At 40.8% G+C, this 27,060-nt stretch overlaps 1 protein-coding gene across 10 annotated transcripts in view; it reads left to right on the plus strand.

The window, feature by feature from the left end:
- PKIG (cAMP-dependent protein kinase inhibitor gamma) overlaps positions 1–27,060 on the plus strand; it is a 120,346-nt gene that overhangs the window by 69,621 nt on the left and 23,665 nt on the right. For 7 of the 10 annotated variants that reach the window (XM_071211732.1, XM_071211728.1, XM_071211730.1 and 4 more), the window contains one exon: positions 20,989–21,057. The gene's annotated coding sequence lies outside the window, so the exon portion shown is untranslated. Of the gene's footprint in view, positions 1–8,050; positions 8,264–20,988; positions 21,058–27,060 lie in introns of those variants that run through there. The other 3 variants (XM_071211725.1, XM_071211733.1, XM_071211729.1) reach the window with 3 other exon arrangements.

Genomic DNA, 27,060 nt, shown 5'->3' on the forward strand with positions numbered 1-27,060 from the left:
CATTCAATTCATCAGTTGATTTACTGCGATAGCATGTGAGGCTTTAACATTTTTCTAAGTACCTTACAAGTACCACTGTCCCATTCACACTCCATCTGCTTCCCATTTTCTCCCCAAACCACAATTTTTTTGTGAAGTCAGTATTCAATGTTTTACAATGTATGTCAATGTAAATATTGTTTACTGCAAAGTCTTTACTATTTTTTCTTTCTGTTTGACTATTTTTCCTGGGCATAATAATATCTTTTTTCTTTATTTATTTAATATGCTTAGTTTTCCTTAGTCCTATTGCTAAGTCTCTCTGCACTTTCCTGTAGACTTTCAGTATAGTTTTTGCCAAACCTATCAGGGATTCTGTTATTCCTTTTTCTGGGAGCCTTTTGCCAGCCTGCCCTAATCAGACCCGTGCTCTGTAGGCCTGTAACTCAGACCCCCGAGCTTCCTGCCTCATTCTTAGCATTCCTCTTACATCTCTTGGTAGACCCCCTGTTTTGCAAATCCAGATGCATGGGGGATAAATAGTTTAAATCCTTATAAGTCTAAAAATGCTGTTATTTTGCTTAGCTAAGAATAGAATTCTAGCTTCCAAACCATTTCGTTTAGAACTTTTCTCTTAGAAAGTATTGCTCCACTGTCTTCAGACATGCAGTATTGCCAGTAAGAAGTCTGATACCAGCCTGATTATTCTCTTTTGAAACAGCCTTTTTGTCCCTCTGTAAACTTATAGGATTTTTTTTCCTTTTGGATTCTGAAGGGTCAAGGGGCTATGTGGTCTCTTTTCATCCTGTTCATACTTTTTAAGCTTTTCAGTTTGAAGATTCATATCTTTCCTCACCTCTGGGAAATTTTTCTCATGATTTCTTAGAAATTTCCTGTTGTCCATCTTTTTCTGGAATTCCTATTTAGTGTGACTCCGGACTTCCTGTATTGTTATTCTACATTTCTTTCCTTTTAATTTCAGTACTTACATTGTTAGTTTCCAAGAGCGCCCCTCCCTGCCCCCCTTTTTGGTTAGTTTATTTCTTTTCTGCTTTATGAATCCAGTATCTTCAGAATCTGTCTGAAAGCATAGACTTTTTTTTTTTAAAGCTTTTCATTTGTCAGAATTTAATTTTCTCTAATGGGTCCCGTTTTCTCTTTATTTTAGTCCTTATCATGCTGTTAGCTTTCATCAGATGCCTGTGATGCTTTTTTGACTGTTCATAATCAATAATGGAAAGGCTCGTGTTGATTATTTTAGGAAGTAGACCTTGGTTTCCTCTAGAATTGGCTGACTGTTTGCCCCAAGGCTTCTCCCCTGGCTGAGAAGCTGCTGGGTGCTCTCTGCCAAGTCAAAGGCTACACTTTCCTATAGGACACATGATTAGGCACCAGCAGGCAGATTGAGGACCCTTCAAATGTCAGAATGGGGGTGCTGTGTCTCCTATTAGAGTTTGTTTCATTAGTTTAAAGACCCTCCTGTCTTTTGGGGTTCTGTGGGGCTCCAGACCCACTGTGTACATTGGGTTTTGGGAAAAGGAGCTGACCGGCACGGTGATTATCCAGAAGACCAAAGCTTCAGTGGATCCCCTAATTTTTGGCCCTTCTTCTAAATCCTCTTGGCCCTCCCTACCATCTCCAGGTCCAAAGCCTCACTGGAGTCCCACACAGCCCTTTGTCTTCCACTTCCAGTGGCACATTCTTTGTCTGGTAGTCTGGACTTGGGCTTTCATCTATTTTCATGTTTCTACTTTTTTCTATCTTATAGAAGTTCTTTGAAATGAAATGCCTTGTTCTCTAATGATCCTCACTCTACCTACTTTCCCCACCCTCCTCACTCCTCACCCTCCTAAACTGCCTATGTCCATTATTTCTGCTGTTTTGGATTTTGTTAGTCAGAATTCAGTTAAGTTTAGAGAAACAGGAAAAAAAACAATCATGGTTTAAACAAGATAGAAGTTTACTCCTTGCATTCAGGAATCCAGATTTAGTCAGTCCTAGACTGGTTTGGCTCTCCATGGAGTCAGGGATCCAGACTGCTTCTCTTTGGTTGCTCTGCCTTACATGGCTTCCAGGCCCAAGGTCACCTCATGGTCCAAGACGGCTACTAGAGCTCCAGCTTTAAAATCTCTGTTTCATCAGCAGGAAGGGGGATGCAACAAAGAAGGGCACTTCTTCTTCCTTTAAAGACACTTCCTGAAATTTGCACATAACCCTTCCACTCCTGTTGGTTGGGATGGAGCCCCCGTGCTCAAGGGAGCTGTGAAATGAGGTTCTTATTCTGAGCAGTCTTGTTACCAGCTAAAAATCAGATGTCTGTTTTTTGTGTGTTTTTTTAAGATTATTTTTATTTATTTCCTCCCCCCTCCCCCAGTTGTCTGTTCTCTGTGTCCATTTGCTGCATGTTCTTCTTTGTTCAGTTCTGTTGTTGTCAGCGGCACCGGGAATCTGTGTCTCTTTTTGTTGTGTCATCTTTCTGCGTCAACTCTCCGTGTGCACGGCACCACTCCTGGGCAGGCTGCACTTTCTTTCGAGTTGGGCGGCTCTCCTTACGGGGCGCACTTCTTGCATATGGGGCTCCTCTACCTGGGGGGCACCCCTGTGTGGCATGGCACTCCTTGCGCGCATCAACACTGTGCATGGGCCAGCTCCACACGGGTCAAGGAGGCCCTGGGTTTGAACGGCAGACCTCCCATGTGGTAGGCGGATGCCCTATCCATTGGGCCAAGTCTGCTTCCCCAGGCGTCTGTTTCTGAGGTGTATTGGCGGGAATGAGATGTATTGGGGGACAAACAGTACCTCATGCCACAAAGATTTAGTCTTATTTTTACTTCTTTCTGATATTTTACCTGAATTTCCTTAGGGAAGCAAGGCAAAATGCTTGTTTTGCATGTCTTCTTGAACTTGATGTTAACAGCTAACATTTATTTAGTGTGCCAGTTATTCCTGTGTGTCAGTTGCCAAAGCTATATAAATGCCTTCCATATTTCTGGACTCACTGAAATCTTGAAGGTCTTCCCCCTAGGTATCTACACTGCTTACTCCCTTACCTCATTCAGGGCTCTGCCTGAATGTCTCCTCTTCAGAGAGGCCTATGTCCTTTCTGAAATAGCAGCCCTGTTACTCTCTATCTCCTTACCCTGCCTTGTTTTTTCAGCATAGCATGTATTACAAACATTTATTATATTCTCTATTTACTTCTCCCCAGTGAACTAAGCTCTGGGAGAGCCAGTCTTTATCTGTTTTAGGTCATCGCTGTATCCCTAGCACCAAGAACAGTGTTGACATTGTTGGTTAAATTAGTGTGTTACATCTGCTAATCCCCACAATGACCCTATGAGAAAATCATTCCTGGAGAGATTAAATATGCCCCAGGATTCACAAGCTACTAAGAGGCAAAATTCAAACCTAGGTCTTTGCTTCCTGACCAGGGACTCTTAGTCATTATGCCCTGTTGCTCCAGCTTGTGAGAGAAATACCTTATGCTAACCTATTTCAGTTAACCTTATGTAACCAGGTCCTGTGTCTGCAGGCCTCTGAAGCAGGTCAGAAATGAGAAGAAAGCCCAATCCTTAGAGCATGCTATTGCTTTTTCGCAAGCCTGGACTACCCAGGATTTAGGTATTTGTCTGTTTAGAGAATACTTAGTGTTTCCTATTCTGTGCCAGGTACCATTCTAGGTTCTTGGGGTAGATCTATCCATGAATAAAGGAGACGTGTCTTTGACCCCTAGAGCTTCCAGTCTGGCAGGGCAGCACACATAATAAGTACTTATAAGACTGAGGCTTCTGAGGAAGAGAAGAGAAGGTGGCATGGGACCTGCAGAGCAGGAGCACTCAGGTGGGTGCAAGGGCAGGGAAGGCCTGCCTAAAGAAGAGATATCAATCCTACCACCCAATGGCTGAATAGGAGTTAACCAGCAGGGAGGGACTGGTCAGATTTATAATTCAGAGTGTGGTGGTGGCAAACAGGAGAGCCTCAAGCCAATAGAAGGTCTACTACTACTAGAGCACCAGGCTGTACCGCCTCAGAAAAGCCCCAGGAAGTAGAGCCTCAGAACAGCAAACACCATTGAAAAAGCAGCCAGGTGTATTCCAGAACCAAAAAAAACATAATGAACATTTCTTGGTCATCTTTTATGAAGTTGACTCCCTCCCCCTCTCACTCCCCATCTCAGAATGACTTAGGTTTCTGACTGCAAAACATGCTTTGAGTGTAAGTATGGCTCTGTCCCTGGGTCCACGCCCCAGGAGGTTAACTATGGTTGTTTTGGAATGCTGGGATGATGGATGATTTTCTTCCTGTTTTTTAAAATAAGCAATTATGATTATAACTGGAAAGAAAAAGCCTACTTACATATATATATAAATCCCCAGTCTGCTTCTGAATGAATTATGCCTAGGAAAAATGTGGACTTTTTAACTGTGTGACCTAATGAATAAGTGAGTTTGAAATGGCATGAAAATTGAAAACCCATTTTTTATAGGGTGAAGGTCTAGTTGCATTTTTAGCAGTTGTTTGGACTAGAAGGTAGGTAGAAGTAATCAGAATTTATTCATTTGAACATTCCTTTCATCAGATATACGTCATTTGCTAGCTGAACAAGTTACTCAGTTGATCTGTGCCTGTAATTTTCTCATGTGTCAAATGGAAACAGTACTTATATCTGCCTCACAGGGATTTTTGCGGGTCTTATATGAGGTAATTTATATAAAGTATTTAGAATATTATCTGGCATATGGTATACATTCAATAAAATGAGTTTTGCTTTTGCTATTTGTAGATTTCCTTATTTTAACAAGCGTCTCATAAGATATACAAAATGCTGGTTAATTAAACAGAGGTCTTTTCTTTAAGAAGCTCAAATTCTTAGCAGAGGAATAAGACCTACCTAGAAATAAATATTCCTCAAAGGAGAAAAGGTTAAGTCCCTTAAGAGAGAAACAGATAAAGTACTAAGGAAATCCAGAGGAGGGAGAGATCCCTTCCAGGCTGACAGGGGTGAGAATTAAGTCTGGCTTTGCTGCAAAGGGGGCTGTTTGAGCCCCTCAGACAAGCTTTGCTTACTTAAGCAGCCAAAGTTTCCTCTATCCTTAAATGGAGCCAACATGCTGGCTTTGAAGATCTGCCAAGTCTCCTGCAGGTAAGTCCTTTAAGAGGCAATAGAAGGAGGGGCTTGAGAATACAGGCTGGGTCTAGACAATCCTGGGTTACGGCTCAGCCTCTACCACTTTCTCCCCTGAACCTCCAAGTTGGGGGGTCCACCTCGCCACACATCAGTTTCCCCTAATGTAAAATGAGACTATTATTAATACTTCCTGCACCAGCCTGTTATAAGGATTATATGAAGTAGTGTTTCCAGAATGCTCAGCAGAGTGTGGCACGTGGTTCCAGTCCACAAAGTATATCTACTGTTGTTATAACAATAAAGGTTTATTCTCTCTTCCCTCGCAGAATCATTGTCCGCAAGGCAAGTGCTACAAAGTAGATTGCTGTTGAAGAAAATGATATCCTTGTTTTTATGAATGGGCTCCTTACTATTATTTTTGTTCAAGTAACAAAACATGACTCAAGGCACTGAGGGTGAAGTCAGTCAACTGACCTGTCAAGAGCCCAGCTTCATTTCCTGACGCCTACTCGAGCTTCTGGAGCCAAACAATGGTCCCAGCCTCCAGTCCCTCCAAACTGCCAGCTCTTGGTGGGCTTTTGCTCATTATTCATCATGACATTCTGAAGACATACAAGGCCCTTTTTCGGACTTCCTGGCATTCTTGCCCTGATTTATTTACTGTCATATCATCCTTAGGGCAAAGGATGGTGAAACTGAGTCAGAATTAGAAATTAAAACTATTAGGGCATTGTAGTTTTTTTTGCCAATGCTTTTGAAACTTGTAGTTTGTTTCCGGCACTTAATCCCATACCTTGTAGGGTGGATGCTGCTATTCTCATCTAACATTTCAGAACCAAGGCATGGAGAAGTTAAACAATTTGCCCAAGGTCACATACTACTATTGCCACTCTCCATGGGTTACCAGACTGGTAGTCTTTTTATCCCACTGCAGTCCAACACCAACTTATTGAAAAGCATTCCCAATGGCAAACTCTCTCCTAATGTAGCCTGTTTGTTTGGGCCTTTTCCTGATTGGCACCAGAGTTTTCCTGAGAACTAATTAAAATTCTTAAGGCACAAACTACCACAGCCTAACCCCTTCCTATAAATAGCTTCTTTCCAATAGAGCGCCAATCCCAGCTCCCCATTCAAGTAGCTTTAAGACAGAATCAGACCTCCCTGGATTTGGGAAGGGCAGTTGAAACCCAGACTTGTTTCTGGCCATACAGTGTTTTTGGTCACAAAGCACATACGCTACCCCTGTTGACCCTGTGGCCTGACACGTTTCTTTTAAGCAAAATCATTGCTAATGTGTCTGAGTCTAGGCCACAGATTGCCCACCTGGCCTGGCTGAGCCCAGGAAGACTCTTCTCTACCCCTTACCTGTCTCCAATTTGTTTTAATAAACAGCTTAGCTTGTTTTCTAAGTGGCTATGAACCCTTTTAGAAATAAGAGAAATAAGCTTGGTGGAGTAAGACCATTTTGAGAAGTAGCATTGGTACGTATGTGGCATGTGTACTGAACTAGGTTAAGAGACTCTGTTTCTAATTCTGGTTCTCTCATTTTGAGCTTTGTGACTTTGGCCTTTAACTTCCCAGTGATTAATTTTCCTTCCAGGAAAAAGAAATTAATTCTGCTCCTGGGTACCTAATTCTCCTAAGAGTGTTTTGAAAATCAAGTGAGATTATGTTCAGCAATGAGAGCTAACATCTATTGAACACTTACTATGTGCCACATACTTTCAATAGGTATATGTAAAATCTCATTTAATTCGCACAATCCAAAAATGGAGGTACTAATATTCTATTTCACAGCTGAAAAAACTCAAGTTCAAAGAAGTCATATAGGATTCAAATCTACATCTCTGGCTCCTAAATTGATGCTCTTATCACTAAACATGCCACATTGTGTCCTATTATACATAAAAGAGATTTTATATGTCTTCATCAAGCACTCCACAAATGCAAGAGATTATTATTATCTTGTAACTGCTGCTGTTCCATGTTACTCCCAAAGGACAATTAAATTCTCTTACTTGTTTATCTTATCTGGTAGTTTGTGCTGCCTCTTTTTATGTCCCTCAGGACTTGCTCAGTAAATTCTTTTGGGTTTTCTCCCAGAGAAACGGTTCAGATCTACCATAAAGGGGGTTAAAGGAGCCAAGCTAAGCCTAGCATCTTGGGCAGTGTCTTCTGGCCACGCCAGTGTTCTTCTTTTCCTCAAGCATACACTTATTCAGTGTGTAAGTAAATTGCCTTGTATCACATTTGTTGATAAATTTGTCAGCAACAAGAATAAAAAACAACTGTTTTTCATTCTTGGAATTCCAGAAGTGGAAGACACCAAAACCATTATTTTATTGATGAGGAAACTGAGGTCCAGAGAGGGAGGTGACTTGCTTGAGACCGTTCTTCCAGCTAGGGGTGTGACCAAGACTCGAACCCAGTTCCTCTCGTGTGTAATCTTCCCTAAGAGGAGGACAAATTCCTTTTCTGTGCTCAAGTTGTACTCAGGAACCATTATGGAAAAGTTAACGAACTTAGAAATTTTGGTAAAAAGAAGGAGATGGGAATGGGGGTACAGATCTCACTCTTAGCTAGTGCATTATACACCAGAGAAATGGTTTAAAATACAGCCAAGCAAACCTAGAGAGTCCACAGTCGGCAGTGACTAAGAAGCAAACGGATTTACGCTGGGAGTCCTGGCTGAGTGAGTAGATAGGAAGCCTTTTGTCACTAAGGCTATGGTGTTGAAAATTGAAGGAAGGATGTTAGGCATATGTGACCAGCCTGGGATGCAGTTGCAACCCCCCGGCTCATTGTCCAAAGGAAATTAATCTCTCCCATGGACAGAGAGGTGGAAACTGAGCAAGTGAGTTGAGTGGTTGACATCATCAGGCTGAGCATTGGATTACAACAAATGGGAACTTACTTGGCCTGAGATGTGGGAAACACCCACTAAAACCTCGAAGTGCATTTCATTTAGGAGACACAGACAGGAGAGGGAGAGAAAGAAAGAGAGAGAAAGAGCAACAGAGAATTCTGCCTACACCCGTCAGCCTGGTCTTCCAATCTTGTTCACCCTCAAAACGGGGGCATTTTGAACCCTGGTTTCTTAAATTCTACCTTCACTTCTGACTGAGGCTCTGGACTTTGGTGAAACTCTTTGCTCTTGTAAGTAGAATTTTACTCTCCTCTTCCTTCCTCACCCCAGGGAGAAGCAGAGCTCTCTGGAGGGCTTGTTTTCCAGCCTGTTGGTCTTAAAGTGTCTATTTTTATATTATGATATATATGGGCTTGCTCTGAAAATTACAGCTTTGTCTAAAACTGCCTAGGGCTAAGAGTCGGAGCCTCAAATCTCACAGATAGGCTCCATTCAAATGCTGTTTTACTTTTTACCCAAAGAGCTTTGCCATAGTGCTTTAAAATCAGCTCCTTCTCCCAAATGTAGATGAAGAAATAAATTCCCCTTTAGAAATTGATGTTTGTAAAACTTTTCCCCTCTAGTTACAAAGTTGTCACAAATTCCAGAAATAAATGTCTCTGAAAGTGAAAATTACCCATAATCTTCCCCTCACAAATATAAGGTGGCTATTTTAAATTTAAAATATAGATATGATTAGATTTCACAAAGTGATCGCGTACAGCCCCAATGCCGCTGTAACTGAGTGAACTCCAAGACTTTGGCTTTGTTTTGTTTGGTGTGTGTGTATTTTTTTTTTTTTGCTTCCTTTTTAAAGAATTGCTGTTTATTTCTAGAATAAACATTTTGTGCATTTTATTTGTGGGTGTCTGGTTTCATAATTTTAAGCCAAGCTAGTATCTTTGTGCAAAGAGGAAGGGAGGAGGCCCTTGTTGCTCCCAGACGCCTTGTGAGTGGGTATCTGAGCCGAGGGTCTCAGGAGGCATAAATTAGATCCATGTCCTATCCCCTCTGCTGGCAGGTTAAATACACTTGAAAAGTTAAAAGGGGAAAGACTTCAGCTTAAAAAAAAAAAAAAGCCATTGTATGTTAGAAGGGCAACCCAAGGAAAATGTGATCCTGGGTGAATGTGTCACACTCTCTGTGCCTCAGTTTCCTCATTTGTACCCATACATGGGGACAAAGCTATACAATCTGTATATTTCTAAATTCAGCTAGGAACAAACCATTCATATTTCTTTTCCCTTTGAGGAGGACCCATATGGCTTCAGGAATAAATTCCCCTTGGTTTTCAGTATGCCAGAATGGCTAAAATCTGGTCCCAACAGGACAATTAAAGAGGTCAAAAATTGCCAGTATTAAGCTTCTTCTTTGTTTTTGTGGTTTTTTCAGGGCTAGTGCTCTTGAAGAAAGAGATTAAAAAAGGCTCAGTGTGGGGTGCATGTGTGCATGTGCATATGAGCATATGTACACATTGGGGGGGAGAAGAAAAAATTAACATTATTGATCACCTCGCAAGTGCTAGGCCCTATGTGATGCTCAGGTGTTTACATAACACTAGAAGGTCAGTATTATTATTCCCTTATCCTTGATTGAGGGTAAATCTCTACTACATGTTCCCATATTATCCTGAACTCCTTCATAGTATTTACCTAAACTGTATTTACATAATTATTGGTATAACTTTGGCTCACTGTCTCTTGTGTATACCTGTCTTGTCCATTTGTATTCTCTATTGCCTAATAAATGTACAGAGAAAACACATTGTCCTTAATTTTAACTTCAAGTCCACTGTACTACGTAGCTTGAGAGAAAAGGAGGGAATTCCCTTTGTCCATTTATTTGCCTTCCTTCCCCTTCATTTAAACTAGATGTGGCCTCTTCTGCTTCAGGAAAAGGATGGCCAAAGTACAAAAAAAAAAAAAAAAAAAGCCAAAGAAGTCATCAAATCTTGAATTTTAAGTTTCTAAGGTTCCAAGTCCTGGGAATTTAAGGATTAAGACCCTAATGTCAGGAAACTGTGTATTTTAAAACTATTGGTTTGAATTAAGATGATGGTTTAGGAGAGGGTTCTCAAAGCTGCAACTTTCCCCAGCAGCTAATCCCTTTGAAGGAGTTGGGAGAGCATTTGCTGCTTTGGAACTACCTGTGGGCAGGGCTTCCTCCTCTGCCTCAGCCCCAGACCCCCAGCATTTTAAAACTTCAGATAATTACAAAATCATCGTCTTCATGGGGCGGTGGTGAAGAGGTGATGTTCCAGAGGGAAGTTTCCGGGTTCCTTGTAGTCCTAGTCAGGGAGAGGTGGGGTGGAAATACGGTGGGATGCCTGGCACATCTCAGTCAGGCCTCCATGTATCAGATGAGGGCTTTAGTTTCTTGTTTTGTGCTATCAGTATCAGAGTCAGCACTGTTATCAGTGTGCTTGTCCTAATACAGCTACTTCTCCTCCTTGGCAGTAAAAAGCTTAGAGTATCTTCAAATGAGGGCAAGTTGGGGAAGAGACTATTTCCTGGGCTCGTAATTGGCTTTTTTTAAGGACAATTATTTTACTCTTTTCTTCCTTTAATTTCTTTAAAAGAAATAAAACTGTGTAAAGCAATAATCATAACAACATATTACTGGGTTAATATTAATAACATACATAGGTAGCACATGTCAATAATAGCACAAGAGGATGAGGGAACTGAGTTATATTGGAGCAAGTTGCTTTATTTGATCAAAATTTAATATTAATCTGAAAGAGTATTGTGACAGGATATTGTAATCCCTAGAGCAATCAATAAGAAAATATCTAAAAACCAAAAAAGGACTAAAAATTGATAGCTGAGTTAAAATGTTGAACAAAAAGAATGACACACATAGGAAACAAATAGAAAAATGGCAAACTTAAATTCAATAATATCAATAATCACATTAAATATGAATGGACTAAACTTAAACATATCAATCAAAAGGCAGAGATTAATTTAAAACTAAGATTCCACTATATATTATCTACAAAAGATAAACTTTAGATTCAAAATTAAGATAGGTTGAGTAAAAGGATAAGTTGTGGTAATGATTATACAACACTATAATTTACTAAAAATAACTTAATCACACATTTATGATGGGTGAATTTTATGGTATGCCTCAATAAAACTGTTAAAAATGAGTACAGAATACTCTTTTACCACAGAATATCAACTGTTTATTCTGATTTTGCTTTATGTAGTTTTGACACTTGATACTCTATAACTTTTCCATTTATCCCCTTAGGTCATATGTTAATCACTTATTCAAAATAGTACAGAAAATTTTTCATTTCTTTTTCACTTCCATTTAAAAAAAAAAGTCTTAGATTTATAGAACAATTGGGCAGATAATACAGCTTGCCATATACATCTCCCAAGTTGCACAGTTTTCCCCTATTATTATCATTTTATATTAGGATGGTACACTTGTTATAATTAACTAATGTTGATACATTATTATTAACCAAAATCCATACTTTAATCATATTTCCTTAGTTACCTAACATGCTTTTTATGTTCCAGGACCCCACCAGAAACCCACATTACATTTAGTTGTCATGTTTCTTCCTTGGCTTTTATATCTTCCTGAAATACATGTCATACACAGGGCAGGGCATCTTGCTTAGGTGATTCCTTTTCATCTTCACAGCAATGATGTGAGACTGAGATTATCTCCATTTTACACATAAGCATGGCACAGGGCAAGGAGTGATATGCCCAAGGTCTCACAGCTAATGGGTGAAGGAGGTGATAGAGTTTTCCAACATATCACCTCCTGGGACTTGAGTCTCCCCTCTGTGGAATGAGGAGGACTGGACTAGAGTCAGAAGTCTGAGTGTTTTGTTTTTCGAATTTGAATGTCTTATATGGGGTGGGTTTGCCAGTTCATTACTATTTGCTCTGTCCCTCTGGCTGGTCTGCTGAGCACTCTCACCTCCTGCCTAACCCCAGCCCCTGTGGGTGTTTGCACTGTGACCGTGGACTGGTTAGTGTCTGTACTGCCTACCAGTTTGTAAGACTTGGCTTCAAAGAGAAGCCTGAATAGCAGGTAAGAGTTCTGCCCTCCTCCACCTCCTCACTGAGAGATCATGGACCAATCTCCTCACCTCACAAACCTACTTCTCTTTTGTAAATTGTGTTTAACAATCATACCTACCTCAAAGGGTAATTGATTGGATGAAATGGGATAAAACTCTAAAGTACTTGGTCTGTAAAAAAGCAAATGCCCAGGATAAGCTGTTTTACAATTTCCAGAAAGAAAATGTTAACCAGTGTACACAGATATCTGCCCCCTCAGTCATAAATGATCTTCAGGATGGCATTTGTGTAAGGAACCTGACATCATCTCTGAACTCATCAATTTTGAAATGCCCTGTGATGGACCCTGGAGCTGCCATGTGACCCTTCAAACCAAGCTTCACAGATATTTTCTGTCACATAGTCAAGAAAGGCTGAACATCAGCTCATCCAGCTAGGGGTGAGGCCCAAAGGGGAAGAGGATGCTATTCTCCTGGGACCAAAGAACCCTGGCCCAACCTCTTAAGGAAGAAGCTGGTAGCAGGTGTTACTTTCTGGGTGTGAGAAGAAGCAGCACTGCCCAATTAATTCTGAAAGTGTTTTCATGAGGGGCCTGAAGTGATTCCTAAGTGGAGACAGAGGTGGAAAATCTAAAGTTCTTGGAAACAAGTTATTAATCATGACCCAAGGCTGAGCTGACTACCTCCTGGAAATCTTTCAGAAATGCCTTACAAAAACTTTGAGTAGTGATCCTTCAAAGAGTGGTTTCTTTGGAAGTGGCAGTCAACTGCTATGCTGAATGATTCTAAATTGCAGTTTAGAATGCACCAGCTCTTATCGAGGAAGCCGGCATTTTGTAATGTGAAAAGAAGCCTATTTAATATTTCAGGAAATTATTGGTCTTCAACTTGGCTCTCCAGAACTGAAAAAGGGACCTTCCAGGCACTAAAGGAATGAAGTGTTTGGTAGCTAATGCCTTCATATTAGGCCCCAGGGATCTAGGTCAGTTACCGTGTAGTACTTTATCAGTGTGGTCTCTAACATTCAATGTTAGAATATTCTTAGGGCCTCCTGGGTACTAAGCACTGGGCTTAGAGGAACAGGGTGATTAAGCCTCTGGGCTTGTGGAGTTCTCAGCAGTAGAGAAAATATACAGGTGGGTAAGTGCAATGGCATGTGAAAAGCACTCTAAAAGAAATAGGCGGAAGTGCTAAAAAATGCCAGAGTCAGCATCCCAGAAGGCCAGATGCTGATGTCTCTCCAGTCCATCCTGAGCTGGGCTGATAACAACCAACTCACCCTCCATTCCCTGACCCTCAGTTCTTTGCCAGCCTTTGTGCTAGGGAGAAACAGAGCTGCCCCTGCTGAAGCTCTCGCTCCTAGCACCTTCCTGGCCCCTAAAGCTTCTGAAGAAAGAAAGGAACCCTTCCTCACAAATTGTAGGGCCCCACTCAGGAGGACCCTGAATCTGGAATCCCAAGTCATAGTAAGGAAACAGGGATGGGTGATTTTGTAATCTAAAACATCACTGGATTTTTGTGTTGATTTGTTTTTATAGCAATTATGAGGTGTTTTTAATTTTCTTTTTTTCAGAGTAAAAAAGTAAAACATGTTCACAGAAGAAAAGCTAGATAATACAAAGAAACATATTTAAAATAAATCCCCATTCAGTGATTTCAATTTTCCAATATTTGAACAAGGCATGGCTGGGTTGGAGGGCATATTGGGTTTTTTTAAACATATATTCCCTATTTAGCCTCAAAGTTTCTACCTATTTAAGTTCCCATGAGCAGTAAATGAGTGGGCCTTTGCCCCCAATTCCTCATCCCTATGCTACCACTGCATTTCAAGTTTAGCTCTCATTTTAGTTTCTGCGTGGACTAAGTCTTGCATTTGTGTGCAGAACACAAAGAGGTTTGTGTCCTGTGCTGCAGTCCACTGGGCAGGAAAACTACTATCAGTGGTTGGTTAGCGGCTGCAGCCTTCATTTGTGCGTCATGTGTGTATGTGTGCATGCATCTACTGTTAAGAATGCATTCTGAAGATGCTCAGCGCCATTCGCTGCCAGGGAAACGCAAATCAGAACCACAAAGAGGGAAGCAGACTAGGCTCAACTGATGGAGCGTCCACTACCACATGGGAGGTCCAGGGTTCAAGCCCCGGGCCTCCCTGACCCGTGTGGAGCTGGCCCATGCGCAGTGCTGATGCGCGCAAGGAGTGCCCTGCCACGCAGGGGTGTCCCCCGCATAGGGGAGCCCCACGCACAAGGAGTGCGCCCTGTAAGGAGAGCCGCCCAGTGCGAAGAAAAGTGCAGCCTGCCCAGGAATGGCGCCGCACACACAGAGAGCTGACACAACAAGATGACACAACAGAAAGAGACACAGATTCCCATGCCACTGACAACAGAAGCAGACAAAGAAGATGCAGCAAATAGACACAGAGAACAGACAACCAGGATGGGGGGAGAGGGGAGAGAAATAAATAAATAAATCTTTTAAAAAACAAACAAACAAAAAAACCCCGGGCCTCCTTGACCCGTGTGGAGCTGGCCCTTGCGCAGTGCTGATGCGCGCAAGGAGTGCCGTGCCACGCAGGGGTGTCCCCCGCGTAGGGGAGCCCCACGCGCAAGGAGTGCGCCCCGTAAGGAGAGCCGCCCAGCGCGCAAGAAAGTGCAGCCTGCCCAGGAATGGCGCCGCACACACGGAGAGCTGATGCAGCAGGATGATGCAAGAAAAAAGAGTCACAGATTCCTGGTGCCACTGACAAGAATGGAAGCAGTCACAGAAGAACACACAGCGAATGGACACAGAAAGCAGACAATGGGGGGGGAGGGGAGAGAAATAAATTTTAAAAATCACAATGAGGTGCCTCTCATACCCATTAGGATGGCTACTATTTAAAAAATGGAAAATAACAAGTGTGGGAGAGGATGTGGAGAAGTAGGAACACTCGTACATGGTTGGTGGGAATGTAAAAAAAAAAAAAAAAAAAGAATTCATTCTGTATTTGGCATTATGCAAGGTGCTTTCTACCAAGAAACTAAGACTCAAAAGTTGCTCACAGTCTGATAGGAAACAGGATTCAGATAACTCTAATATGTGTGACAACGTGCCCCATGAGAGGTCCAGAAAGCTGTAGAAAGCTGAGGAAGTAGAGGCCAGAGGTGTTTGAGCCAAGCCTTCAGTTCACACCAATAAATATTTCATGTATTCAGCCAGTATTTATTGAGCACCTGATATCTGCCAGGCACTGAGCAAGGTGATAGTGGCCCTTGCACATAAAGCCAGCAGGATAAATATGGGGTTATGAAGTAAACCATCAGTGAAGTGATAGAGGGTACAGACAGTGTGATTAGGGCTGGCTTCCTGGTAGAGGTGGCATTTAAGCTGAGATGAGTCAATTCTGCCAAGATCTTAGGGAGGAACAGGAATGAACAGTCCTGCAGAGGAAGGTACATGTAGGAATGGCCCTGAAGCAGGAAAGTAGGGGAAGTGCTGGAGAAGCTGAAAGGGGGCCAGGGAGTGGAGGGGAAGAGAGAAATGGATGGTCAGAGCTTGGAAGAGGTATGTAGCACTTTGATATGGTTATAAATTCCAAAAATATATATTGGATTATATTTGTGATCTAGTCTGTACCTGGGCATGATTGAGTTATGATTGGGGCTTTGATTGGGCCATGTCATTAGGGCGTTGAGTCCCTGTCCCTTGGTGGGTGGGGACTCACAAATAAAAGGTAAGGCAAAGAACATAGTTGAGGGTTCTTAATGTTGGAGTTTTGATGTTGGAATTTGATGCTGAAGTCTAAGCTGGCGCCCTGGGAAGTAAGCACACAGAGGAAAGAGAAGCAAACCCCAGGAAGAAAGGAACCTTGAACCCAGAGAGAAGCAAGACCCTGAAGGGAGGAACCCAGGGAGCCTAAACCCTTGCAGACATTGGCAGCCATCTTGCTCCAACACGTGAAAATAGACTGATGAGGGAAGTAACTTATGCTTTATGGCCTGGTATCTGTAAGCTCCTACCCCAAATAAATACCCTTTATAAAGAGCAACTGATTTCTGGTATTTTGCATCAACACCTCTTTGGCTGACTAATACAGGGTGGTTAAGAGAACTAGGCAGGGGCCAATGATGCAGGCGTCTGTGTGGAGCCCAGATCTGGAGGCCAGAGTGGAGCTGAGCAAGGGGCTTTTGCAGCAGAGGCAAGATGATCGATGTCGGGTAGAACCTGGGGATTGGATGGAGCTGGAAGAAGTGGGTGAATTTGAGGTATGGGAGGTGGAAACCTTTGTGCTTCTAGTCTGTACCAGACCCAGAGCGGGACTCCGGAGGCCTGGAGATGAAAGAGGAGCCCGCTCTGTCCCCAGGGCGAGGTCTATGGCCTTAAAGCAGGGGTGGGATGTTGGTGGCTGCCTGGGAGGAGCATAGGAAGGCGGTTTTTAAAGGGGATTTTTCTTCTCTTACTCAGCAGCTATATTCCAGTATATAAGCAAACTCTGAGTTGGCATAGAAAATTACTCCTAGTCTAGAATATTTCACCAGGGGCAGGAAGAGACTATGGTAGGAATCTGTTACTCCCAAGGGGATGTTTTTATTCCTTGGCCTACCAGCAGTTCCCCTTTCTCTCTGTGATTTCAAACTTGTGCTCTCTCTTGACGTGGCCTTGGACACCTGTTTGTACGGCAGCTCTGTTACCAACTTTGTGTGACCGGAGAAAGATCCTGAACTTCCCTGGGCCTCATTTTCATCTGTAAGTGGGAATGATACTGTTCCCATCTTAGGATCATTGTGAAGATCCAATAGAATATGGTATCTTAGAGTGCTCTGTAAAATATGAAGTGCTATAGAAATGTGAGGTATCACTATTATTTCATTGATGTATTTGTTATCAATGAAATAAAATAAAAGTTAAAAGCAGAACATTCCACCAGGAGAGGGCAGGGTTTACCGTCCAGAGAAGCCTAAAGTGGCACGTTCAGAATAGGGTAGCTCTCCACCAAGAGCTTATGGTGAATGCTACTCCTCTTCTCTCTTTCACATCGGCCCCTCGGATAATCAATTTCCCTTTCTTTAAAATAATTTGCAAACCATCCCATTTTACTTATCTAGATTTCAGGACCCATCTGATACAGAACCCAAAGCATCTACTTGGAGACCAAGAGAGCCCATGGGCAGAGATGCTGCGGTTTGTAGAGCTTCCCAGCCGCAGGGACACCACTCCCAGGAAACTGGGTTTGGAGGAGGCAGGAGCCACAGGAAACAGCCCCCGTACCACCCACCATTGCAGTTTCAAGCAAAAGCTTTCTGTGTGTTTGTTTGTTTGTTTAAGCTTTCTTTTTGATGCTAAAGGGGGAAATTTTTTTTCAAGTACAGAATTTTTCCCTTTTAATATAAAAGTCATATGTACTTAGGAAATAAAGTATACTGTCCTGTGTAAAGACAAATGAATAATATATAACATGGTTTACCAGTATTCTTTCCCTGCTCTGGTATGTTTTTTTTATTTTTCCCTAAAGTAATACATTCACTTATTGTAACTAATTAAACAACTTGAAGATGTATAAAGGAAAGGTTATAATCTCCCTCTTCTTTTTCCCTTACTCCCGGTTTCTATACCTCTGAGGTAACCAGTGTTTTCAGCTTCTTGTATATCTTTCCATAACTTTCTCCAAGCTCATATTTAAATGGATATAGGGTTTTAGTATGTGTGTGGTTATTTGTTTTGTCAAAAGTGGGGTCATACTTGGTCCATTGTTTTGCAATTGACTTTTCCCACTAAACAATACATCATGAACAGATACAGTAACTAATTCACTCTTTCAAATAGCTTCAGAGCTATAGATCTGGAGGAACCACAATTTATTCTACTTTCCTCCTTTGATATTCTACTAGTTCCCTGTCCCCCACCCCCACCCCCATTATAAATATTGTGGTGTTAAATTCCTTGTATACATATCCTAATATACTGCTGCTTTTGTTTCTGTAGGAGTACACTTTCAAAAATAGTATTGCTGGGTAAAAGGGCATATGCATTTAACGTTTTACAAAGAGTTTAATACAAAGTTTCATACAGAGAGTTTACTTTACAAAGGGTTGTAATAAGTGACTCTCCCCTGAGAAGTATGAGTACTTCCATGACCCTGAATCATTGCTTTCCTCCCTGCCTTCCTCCCTCTCTCTTTTTCTCTTGGTCTATTTCGTGGCCAAGATGATGGGGGAAATGGTGTCTCATAGTTGCTTACTTTGTGTATTCTTTACCACTAGTGAGATTGAGCATTTTTTCATGCTGATTAGGCATTTCATTTTCCTCTTTGAATTTCCTTCTCATTTTCCTTCACCTCTTTTTCTTGAGTTTGCCTTTTTTTCAACAAGTAATAGGAGCTCTTTATATATCTATATATTAAGGACTCCATAAAAGTTGCAAATATTTTTCCTAATCAGTGATTTAAAAATTATGTATCTGTGATATAGAAAAAGTTTAATTTTTTTCATTGTAAAATATATCTATTTTCTACTTTTCATGGTGTCTAGATTTCTTGTCTTGTGTAGGAATGACTTCCCCATCTCAAAGTTATATAACTATTGTCCTAAATGTTCTTCTGATATTATTATTGTTTTAATTTAATCCAGAACCTTTAATGCCTTTGAAATTTATTTTATATATAGCCAAGGGTAGTGGTCTGGCTTTGTATTAGACAGGTAACTAATTATGCCAGCACCATATAGTAAATAAAACATCTTTTCCCTTTTGCTTAGGAATTCCAGCTTTGTCATAAATTAAGTTCCTTTATTTACTTGTATCTATTTCTGGACTTGCCAGTTTACCAATACCATATCTCTTATATAATGTCTTTATAGTAAATTTTTAATGTATAATAAGATAAATTCCCCTAACTAGTTTTCAGAGTTTTCTTCACTATTTCTTGCCCAGTTTTCTTGGATGCTTATTATTCTTTATGAACTTTAAAGTAATTTATCCACGTACCCTCCCCCCAAAAAATCTGTTGGTGTTCTTGTTCAAATTTCATTGAAATTATGGAGTAATTTTGGAAGAATTGACATTTTTTAATAATTAGGCTTTTCTAGCCAGAAGCATGTGAACTGGTTTAGAACTTTTGCATCCTACTTCTATTTTTTTGTTATTACCTTTAAAATTTTAGTATGCATCATGGACTTAGAGTCTAAAATAAAACAATGTATCTGTATTTGTCCTGAATAAATCAGGGACCTTTGAAAGTTTTAATTCTGATCTGCTCTCTTCCATCTTCAGTGTTGTTATTGTCAACTACTTTAGTTTCACCTTGGTTTTGTCCCTGTGTAAACTTTGTTTTGTTCAGTCTTCTTTAAATTTACCTTTATATTTTCCAATTCCGTTGCTTACTATTGATTCTAAAATCTCACTTATTTTTCTGTGTTTAGTTTCCTTTTAACTGAAGAATTTTCTTGGAGTCTGTGAATGGTAAACTTGTGCAGTCTTTGTCTGAAAATGTCTTTTCCCCTCCTAATATTTTAGCTGGGCATAGAATTCTAGAAAGAAGTATGTATATTTATGAATGTTATACATGCTTAAAAAAAAACTTTATTGATATAACTCACATATATATATACTTCATCCATTTAAAGTGTACAATTCAGAGTTGTGCAGCCATCACCACAAGCAACTTTAGAACACTTTCATTGCCCCCAAAAGAAACCCCATTCTTATTAGCCGTCACTGCCCATCCCCCATCCTTCCAGCCCCTGGCAACCACTTACCTGCTTTCTATCTCAATAGACATGCCTATTCTGGACATTTCCTATACATAGAATCACACAGCATGTGCTCTTTTGTGACTGGCTTCTTCCACTTAGTATAATATTTTCAAGGCTACTCCATGTTGTGGCATGTGTCAGCACTTCATTCCTTTCGATTGCCAAATAATATTCCATTGTATAGAAGTACTACATTTTTGTCTAACCATCTGATGATGGATATTTGGCTTATATTTGGGTTGTTTTCATGTCTTGGTTGTAGTGAATAGTGCTGCTATGAATATTCATGTACAAGTTTTTGTTTAAACATCGGTTTTCCATTCTTTGAGATATATACCTAAGAGTAGACTTGCTGGGTCAAATAATAATTTTATGTTTAACTTCTTAAGGAACCCAAATTATTTCATCATGATCATACCATTTTGTATTCCCACCAGGCCTGTCTGAGGATTTCAGTTTTTCTACATCTTTGCCGGCATTCATTTTCCTTGTTATTTTTTATTATAGCCATCCAAATGTATTTGTGGTTTGATTTTCATTGCCCTAATTACTAGTGATGGTGAGCATCTTTTCATGTGCTTTTGCCTTTTGTATATCTTTTTGGAAATATATGCTTTTTTAAAAATTTTCAACCAAAACAAAAATAGATAATGTAAAAAATGAAGGAAGTCTTTTACTCCTTTTCTACTGATCTCTCAAGAAGTTCAGAGAGAACCATTGTTTATACCTTGCTATTTGTCTTTTTCTGTGTATATATACTTTAAATAATGTGTTTGTATGCAAATACTATATACTTTTTTTCTAAGCATATTCATATTTTTATTAAAGAAATAATATATAAAATTTTACAATCTATTTTTAACAATAGAGCATTTACATTTTTCCGTGTCAGTACAATGAACTCTCCCTTGGTCATATAGTTTCCTATTTTATTAATATAAATTAATTTAACCTTTTTCCTATTAGCAGACCTTTAGTTATTTCCCCTTCTTTTCACTTATTACACAGTGTTTCACAGAACCTCCTTTTATTTGAGCACATTTATCTTGTAAATGCCTAGGAATTTGGCTGGCCCAAAGAAGGTGCATCTTTAATATGTTAATAAATATTGTTGACTTGTCCTCCCAAAAGATTGTTTCACTTTATAACCCTAGATCATGTCTGACTGTAACTTTTGCTTTTCTTTCTGATTCCTTAGAATTTCCACATTGATTAGTCAACAGTGGAAATCCAAAGAGATGCAAGCAGGAAAAAGAAATTAATTCAGGTATGTAACACACTGTTCCTACCACTCTACTGCAGCATCTTAAGCTTTTGCCTAAATACCTTTGTTTCTGCCTGAAGAAAGAAAAGAAATAGTTTCCAAAGGAAATTAGAAAGGCATTTTAGCCCTATGAAGAAGAGGCAGGCTGGCACTTTTCAGAAGTTACATGTTATTTCTCTCTATGTTTATGGCCATGATTCCATGTACAGGAAGTATCTTTATAGCATCAGAAAGACAATTTACCTCTGATGACTTCAAGAGACCTTCTTCAAAAATATACTTAAACAGAATCACACACCAGAGTTATTAGGAAATTTGAACGTGATGCCAGTTTTCCTCTCTACCAAGTGTCTGTTATAAAGCTTTTTTCACAAAGACTGGGATACACAATAGGAATTTTAATGCAATGATAGAGGAGCAAAAACAGGCAAAACCCAGCCCAAAGAAATGGGGCACAGTTCAGTGGTCTGGTGAAGAGAGATGATACAGGTCTCTTTGGTTAGAAACAAATTGCAGTTCATACAGCATGACTGGCCTGCCTGGAAATGTGGCCACTTTGGGCCAGTGTTGATCTTCTTATGCTATTTAAATGTTTCTAGCATAAGTTAATAATTTTAAATCATAGATAACATGATAATTAACTGTTCACCTAAAGCACTATTTATCTGCAAATCTGATTAATCCCTTTGCACTGTTAAGTGGGAGTGCAGGGTCCACAAAGACCTCACCTGCTCAGGCATGCTGGATCGTAAAGGTATTAGAATAGACAACTGCCCAGGCCAGTTTGGCCCAGACCTGCCTGGGTCATTTCTGAGCAAGTTTTCACACAGGTGCCAAAAAGCCTGGGGAAGAGCTCTTCTCTCTGAAGAGCCTGCTGGATCCATTCTGCTTCTGTCCATAAACTAGAATGGAAGCTGCATTAGGAGAGAGAGGGACTTGTTTTTTTCTCTGTCTTCTGCATTGGGTCCTCAGCATCATAGTATAGTGTAACTGTGTCCAGTGCAGCTCATTCTAGACTCCTGCCTAGGAGTCCTGCAAGGAGAGGTTTTTTTCATTTGTACATTTATTCAGCAAGTATTTACCTCCACAAGTAGGAGCACCTCCTATGAACTGGACACCAGATACCAAAGCAAAAACAGCATAGTCCCTGCCCTCAGGAAGCCTATAGGTCTAGCTGTCAAAAGAGAACAGTTATTTAACATTTGTCTCTGATAGGTACCAAGTGCTGGTGGGCAGAGGGTACTGAGGCTTGGAAGGTGAGTGGAAGATAGTCTGGAGAACCATGGGCAAGGAGAGACTTCCCAACTTACAGAGGAGTATGGTGAAGGCATGAATGTTAGAGAGAGCGAGGTGTGACTACCTGAAAGGAGTTCTGTGGGCTGGCACACAATGCAGAGGAGAGGGCTGGAATGGAGTTAGCAGGTGGTTATGAATGAGTCTGGGCTTTGCCCTGATGGCTTCAAATGGAAAGTCACTGGAGGATTTTAAGCAGAGGAGACAGGAATCAGACTTCGTAGGAATTGGGCTCTCTACCTCCAGTTTGGACAGTGGACTAGTATGAGTGGAGGTCCAACTTTCCCCTAGTCTGCTCTCATCACCCTCTTCTTCAGTGCCTAGGCTGCTCCTTCTTAGACCATCAAGGGGACAGAGCCCCAAAGCCTGAGAGCAGGTATTACTCCTTGGGGAGGGGGTGGAGGTATGGGGGAGGGGAGCATAGACAGGGAGGAGCATCCAATATACAGGAAAGCAGACAAGAGGCCTTGAACACATCACATCACACCTGTAATCTTCGACATCCTCATTTTTAAACAAGAGTAATAGTTGTCATCTTTCTCCTTCCATCTCATCATGGGTATTTCACATGCCAAGTTGGAGCCTCCAGAAATCTCTGTCCTTTACCATGTAATGACTTGTCAAAATCCTAAAGAAGATATTGGGTCTCCTGTAGCTGTAGCTTATCTATCCCCTATGAGCAGAGCATCCAGGAAGCCTTAAACTCAAGCTCAGCCAGGCGCTACTGAGACTTGCATCTACCTCTTTTTTGCATTAGGGCCAGCCTGCAGGCTCTCACCCCTTTCTCCCTATAGCCCATAATGGTCAGCCAACAGAGGGGAGGGAGAAAACACTGACTAAGGGCTAGATGTGTGCTTGGTCATATGCACAGTCAAAAGTGCCTAGCAGAGCTTCTAGAACAACTATTTATTTAAACCATGTGCTGGGCATGATAAGCACTTATAGCTACTTAGCCTTATGAAATATGATTATTCCCATTTTATAGATGATGAAACTGAGGTTCAAAGTATGAATGACTTGCCCATGGTGGCACAGTTAGAAAGAAGTGGAAGAGCTGCACTCTAGAGCCCAGTTTTTAGTGGCTGCGTGTATAGCTTGCTGTTGTGCTGGTACTTCTCCTGCAGGCCTTTTAGGTAGCACAGAGGCCACAGAGAAACAAAGGGGTGGCCTTTCTACTCTCTTACAAACTTTGAAAATTCTGTGCAGAGCCCTCAGACAACAAAAACATGATCTGGAACCTGAATCCTGCGGGCAGACATCCCTTTTGGCATGTTCCCTTCAGTCAGTCCTTTTCTCCAAGGTTATTTCCCCAGGTTATCTCCTTCTCACATCAGCAGGGAGGGCAGGCCACGCAGTATTGGAAGCACATTGTTCCATCTACAAAAAGACTGCCACCTGCCCTGACCACAGACCCCAAGGAGGCTGCCTATCCCCTGGCCACAAAGAAAATCCCTTTGAGAGGAGCCAGGGAAGCAAGTGGAGAGAGTAGAAAGTAAATATCCTGCCTGGATGAACAAGATACATATCAAAGGCTGAGGCTGGGTCCTCGCCAAGCCATGTAAATCTGCAGAGTTCACTGGAAACCATCAAAGCCCGAGCTGTTATTTTAGCCAGAACAGCATAATTTGTGCTTTTAGCATATAAATGAGTGCGCTAGTGCTCGGCACTGGGCTAAGCCTTTTATACTCGTGTCTCATTAGGTGGCTTCCATGTTTTACAGAAGAGGAAACTGGGGCTCTCAGAGGCTGTCATTTGGCTGAAGGACTGAAACCAGATTATGTCATAACCTGATGTCTTAGTTTGCAATGGCTGCTATGACAAATACCACGCAACGTTTTGGCTGAAACACAAGATTTTATTGTCTCTCAGTTTGGAAGGCTAGAAGTCAAAATCAAGGTGTTGACAAGGCCATGCTTTCTTGTGGAGTGGGCAGCATTCTGGTGATATTAGTTCTCTGCCATATGGCACTCTCTCTTTCCTCGTGTCTTCTCTTCTAGTTTCCACTGAAGTCTAGTTTCTTCCAATGGCTTTCTTTGACTGACTGCATTCAAATTTCCTTACTTTTTAAGGTCTCTGGTAATACAGATTAAGGCCCACCTGATTCAATTTGTCCATACCTTAACTAATAATAATATCTTTGGAAGATCCTATTTACAAATGGGTTCAGACCCTCAAGAACACGAATTAAGGTTTGAACATGCCTTTTGTGGGGGACATGATTCAATTCCCAATACCAGAATTTTACTCTACCCTTTTTTTTAAAGCTCCTTATCTTGTATTTTTTGTACTAGACCAAAGCTACTTCTTAAATTTAGTTCCACTTTTTTTCTTTCATTTTTTTATTAGAGAATTTGTAAGCTTACAAAACAGTCATGCATAATGTGCAGAATTCCCATACATCACCCCTCCACCAACACCTTACGTTGTTGTGGAACATTTGTTACAGATTTTTTATATAACATGGTCAGACTATTACCACTAACTATGGTCCATAGTTACACTTGATATATTTTTCGATATATCCCCTATTATTAACACTATGTATTTTTATTGTACTTTTGTTATAGTTCATGAGACAACACTCTCATATATCATATTTGTACTGTTAACCACAGTCCATCTTCCTCCACATGGTTCACTGTGTTATACAGTTCCATGCCTTGTACAGCCTACCCAAAGTATATACTCATTGGCCTTCACTTTCATCACAGTGTTCTACAGTTATGACCCCAGTAAACTTTTGAACATTTTCCTTGGTCCAAAAGAATAATCCCATACCCACCTATTAATGACCCTTAGAGTTGATACAGTACCTTCTTTGATATTGATGTAGGAATATTACAATATTGCTGATAACTGTAGTCCATAAATTACATTAATTGTATTTTTCCCATGTATCACTATAGTCTTACCACCTTGTAAGTGACGTACATTTGTTCTAGTTCATAGAAGAAGGTTCTTGTATTTGTATTATTAACCACAATCCTCATCCACCTCTGGGTTCGCTATGTTATTCATTCTCTAGGTTATTCTCTAGCATTCTTTCAATGGACATTTACATCCCTAGACTACCCCTTTGAACCACAATCCCGTTAATAAACCAGCTGTGTTATACTCACTATAATATGTTACCATCAATTTTTATTTCCATACCTCTACAGTCAAGCTAATTGAAAATTCTGCGTACGTTAAGTATCAGTACCCCTTCTCAGTCCTCATCCTATCTCCTAGTAACCTGTAGTCTAGGTTTTAACTCCATGTGCTTATTCTTCATGTTTTGTTCATATTAATGAGATCTACAATATTTGTCCTTTTGTGTCTGGCTTATTTCATTTAGCATAATGTCCTCAAGGTTCAGCCATGTTATCGTATGTGTCCTAATTTCTTCTTAGAGCTGCATAGTATTCTATTAAATGTATATAACACCTTTTGTTTATACATTCATTGGTTGATGAACACTTGGGTTATTTCCATCTTTTGGAAATTGTGAATAATGCTGCTGTAAAGATCCACATGCAAATGTCTTTTCTAGCTTCACTTCTAAGATAGTAGTGATTCCTACCCTTAATTATGCATCTCATTGTCTGAGCCAGGTATTACATACCCATTATTTCTAATACTGATACAACCTTGCAAGGAAAGTATTATTGCCCCCATTTTACAGATGAGGAACCTGAGGTTTGGAGACGTTAAGAATCTTGCCTAAGTGGTGGGGTTAGGATTTGAACCCAAGTCTGATCTGCGGCTAGAGCAGGAGCTATTAATTATCATATCGTACTTCCTCCATTACTTACCTTTTGGGGTTCCCAGGAGGAAAAGAATTTTAAAAGTTATGTATGTATTTCCTTTAATCTCATAACAACCTTAGAGTTGGTGATTGGTAGCCCCATTTTACAATTGAGAAAACTGAGGCGCCGAGAGCTGAAATGACTTTCTCAGCATCACACAGCTAGTAATTGGTGGAGCCAGGATTCACACACTCTGACTCCGTAATTCATCCTTCCGTTCAGCTCTGTCTCCTTGCAAAATCTCCAGTCTCCTTTATTTTTCTGTCCAAGTCCTAGTCCTAGATGGGGGGATTTCCAGTTCCTCTGAATTTCCTTCCATGGCCAACCTTGTCTCCAGCACCTCTCCTAAGATTCCTCTTCTCTGTTGTCAAAACAGAGTTTTGTTTGGCAGGCAGCCGCCTAAAAATCCCCAGCTGGTCCTTGTCCTACAGAAGCTGCCTGAGCCACTAGACTTTTTTCCTGTTCTGACTCAGTGCCCCTGGGGACCCTCTGAATGCAGATATTTGCAGTAACTAGATCACGGCAGCCAGCTCCCAGGACTGTTAATCTGACCAAGGCCAGTTCAGGAGGGCAAGCCCCCAAAGGGCCTTCTGTTCCGACTGCTGTGGGAGCCTCTGGGCCAGAGCCACTGAGCCTTAAGAATGATGCAATTATGTTAAGTCTAGAGCTGGGGTTTTGGCTTTTGTTTTTTCAAAGTTTTTATTGTGGTAGCATATATACAACATGAAATTATCTGTTTTAACCACTTTCAAGTATATGATTCAGTGGTATTGATTAAAGTGCAGTGTTGTGCTACCATTATCACCATCCATTACCAAAACTTTCCTGTCAACCCAAACAGAAACTCCATGCCCACTAAGCAACAGCTCCCCTCTGCCCCTCCCCACCCCAGCCAGTTCATGTGTGTGATATAAACCTTATTTTT

This window comes from Dasypus novemcinctus, chromosome 24, assembly GCF_030445035.2.
Source record: "Dasypus novemcinctus isolate mDasNov1 chromosome 24, mDasNov1.1.hap2, whole genome shotgun sequence".
NCBI classification, from domain to species: domain Eukaryota; kingdom Metazoa; phylum Chordata; class Mammalia; order Cingulata; family Dasypodidae; genus Dasypus; species Dasypus novemcinctus.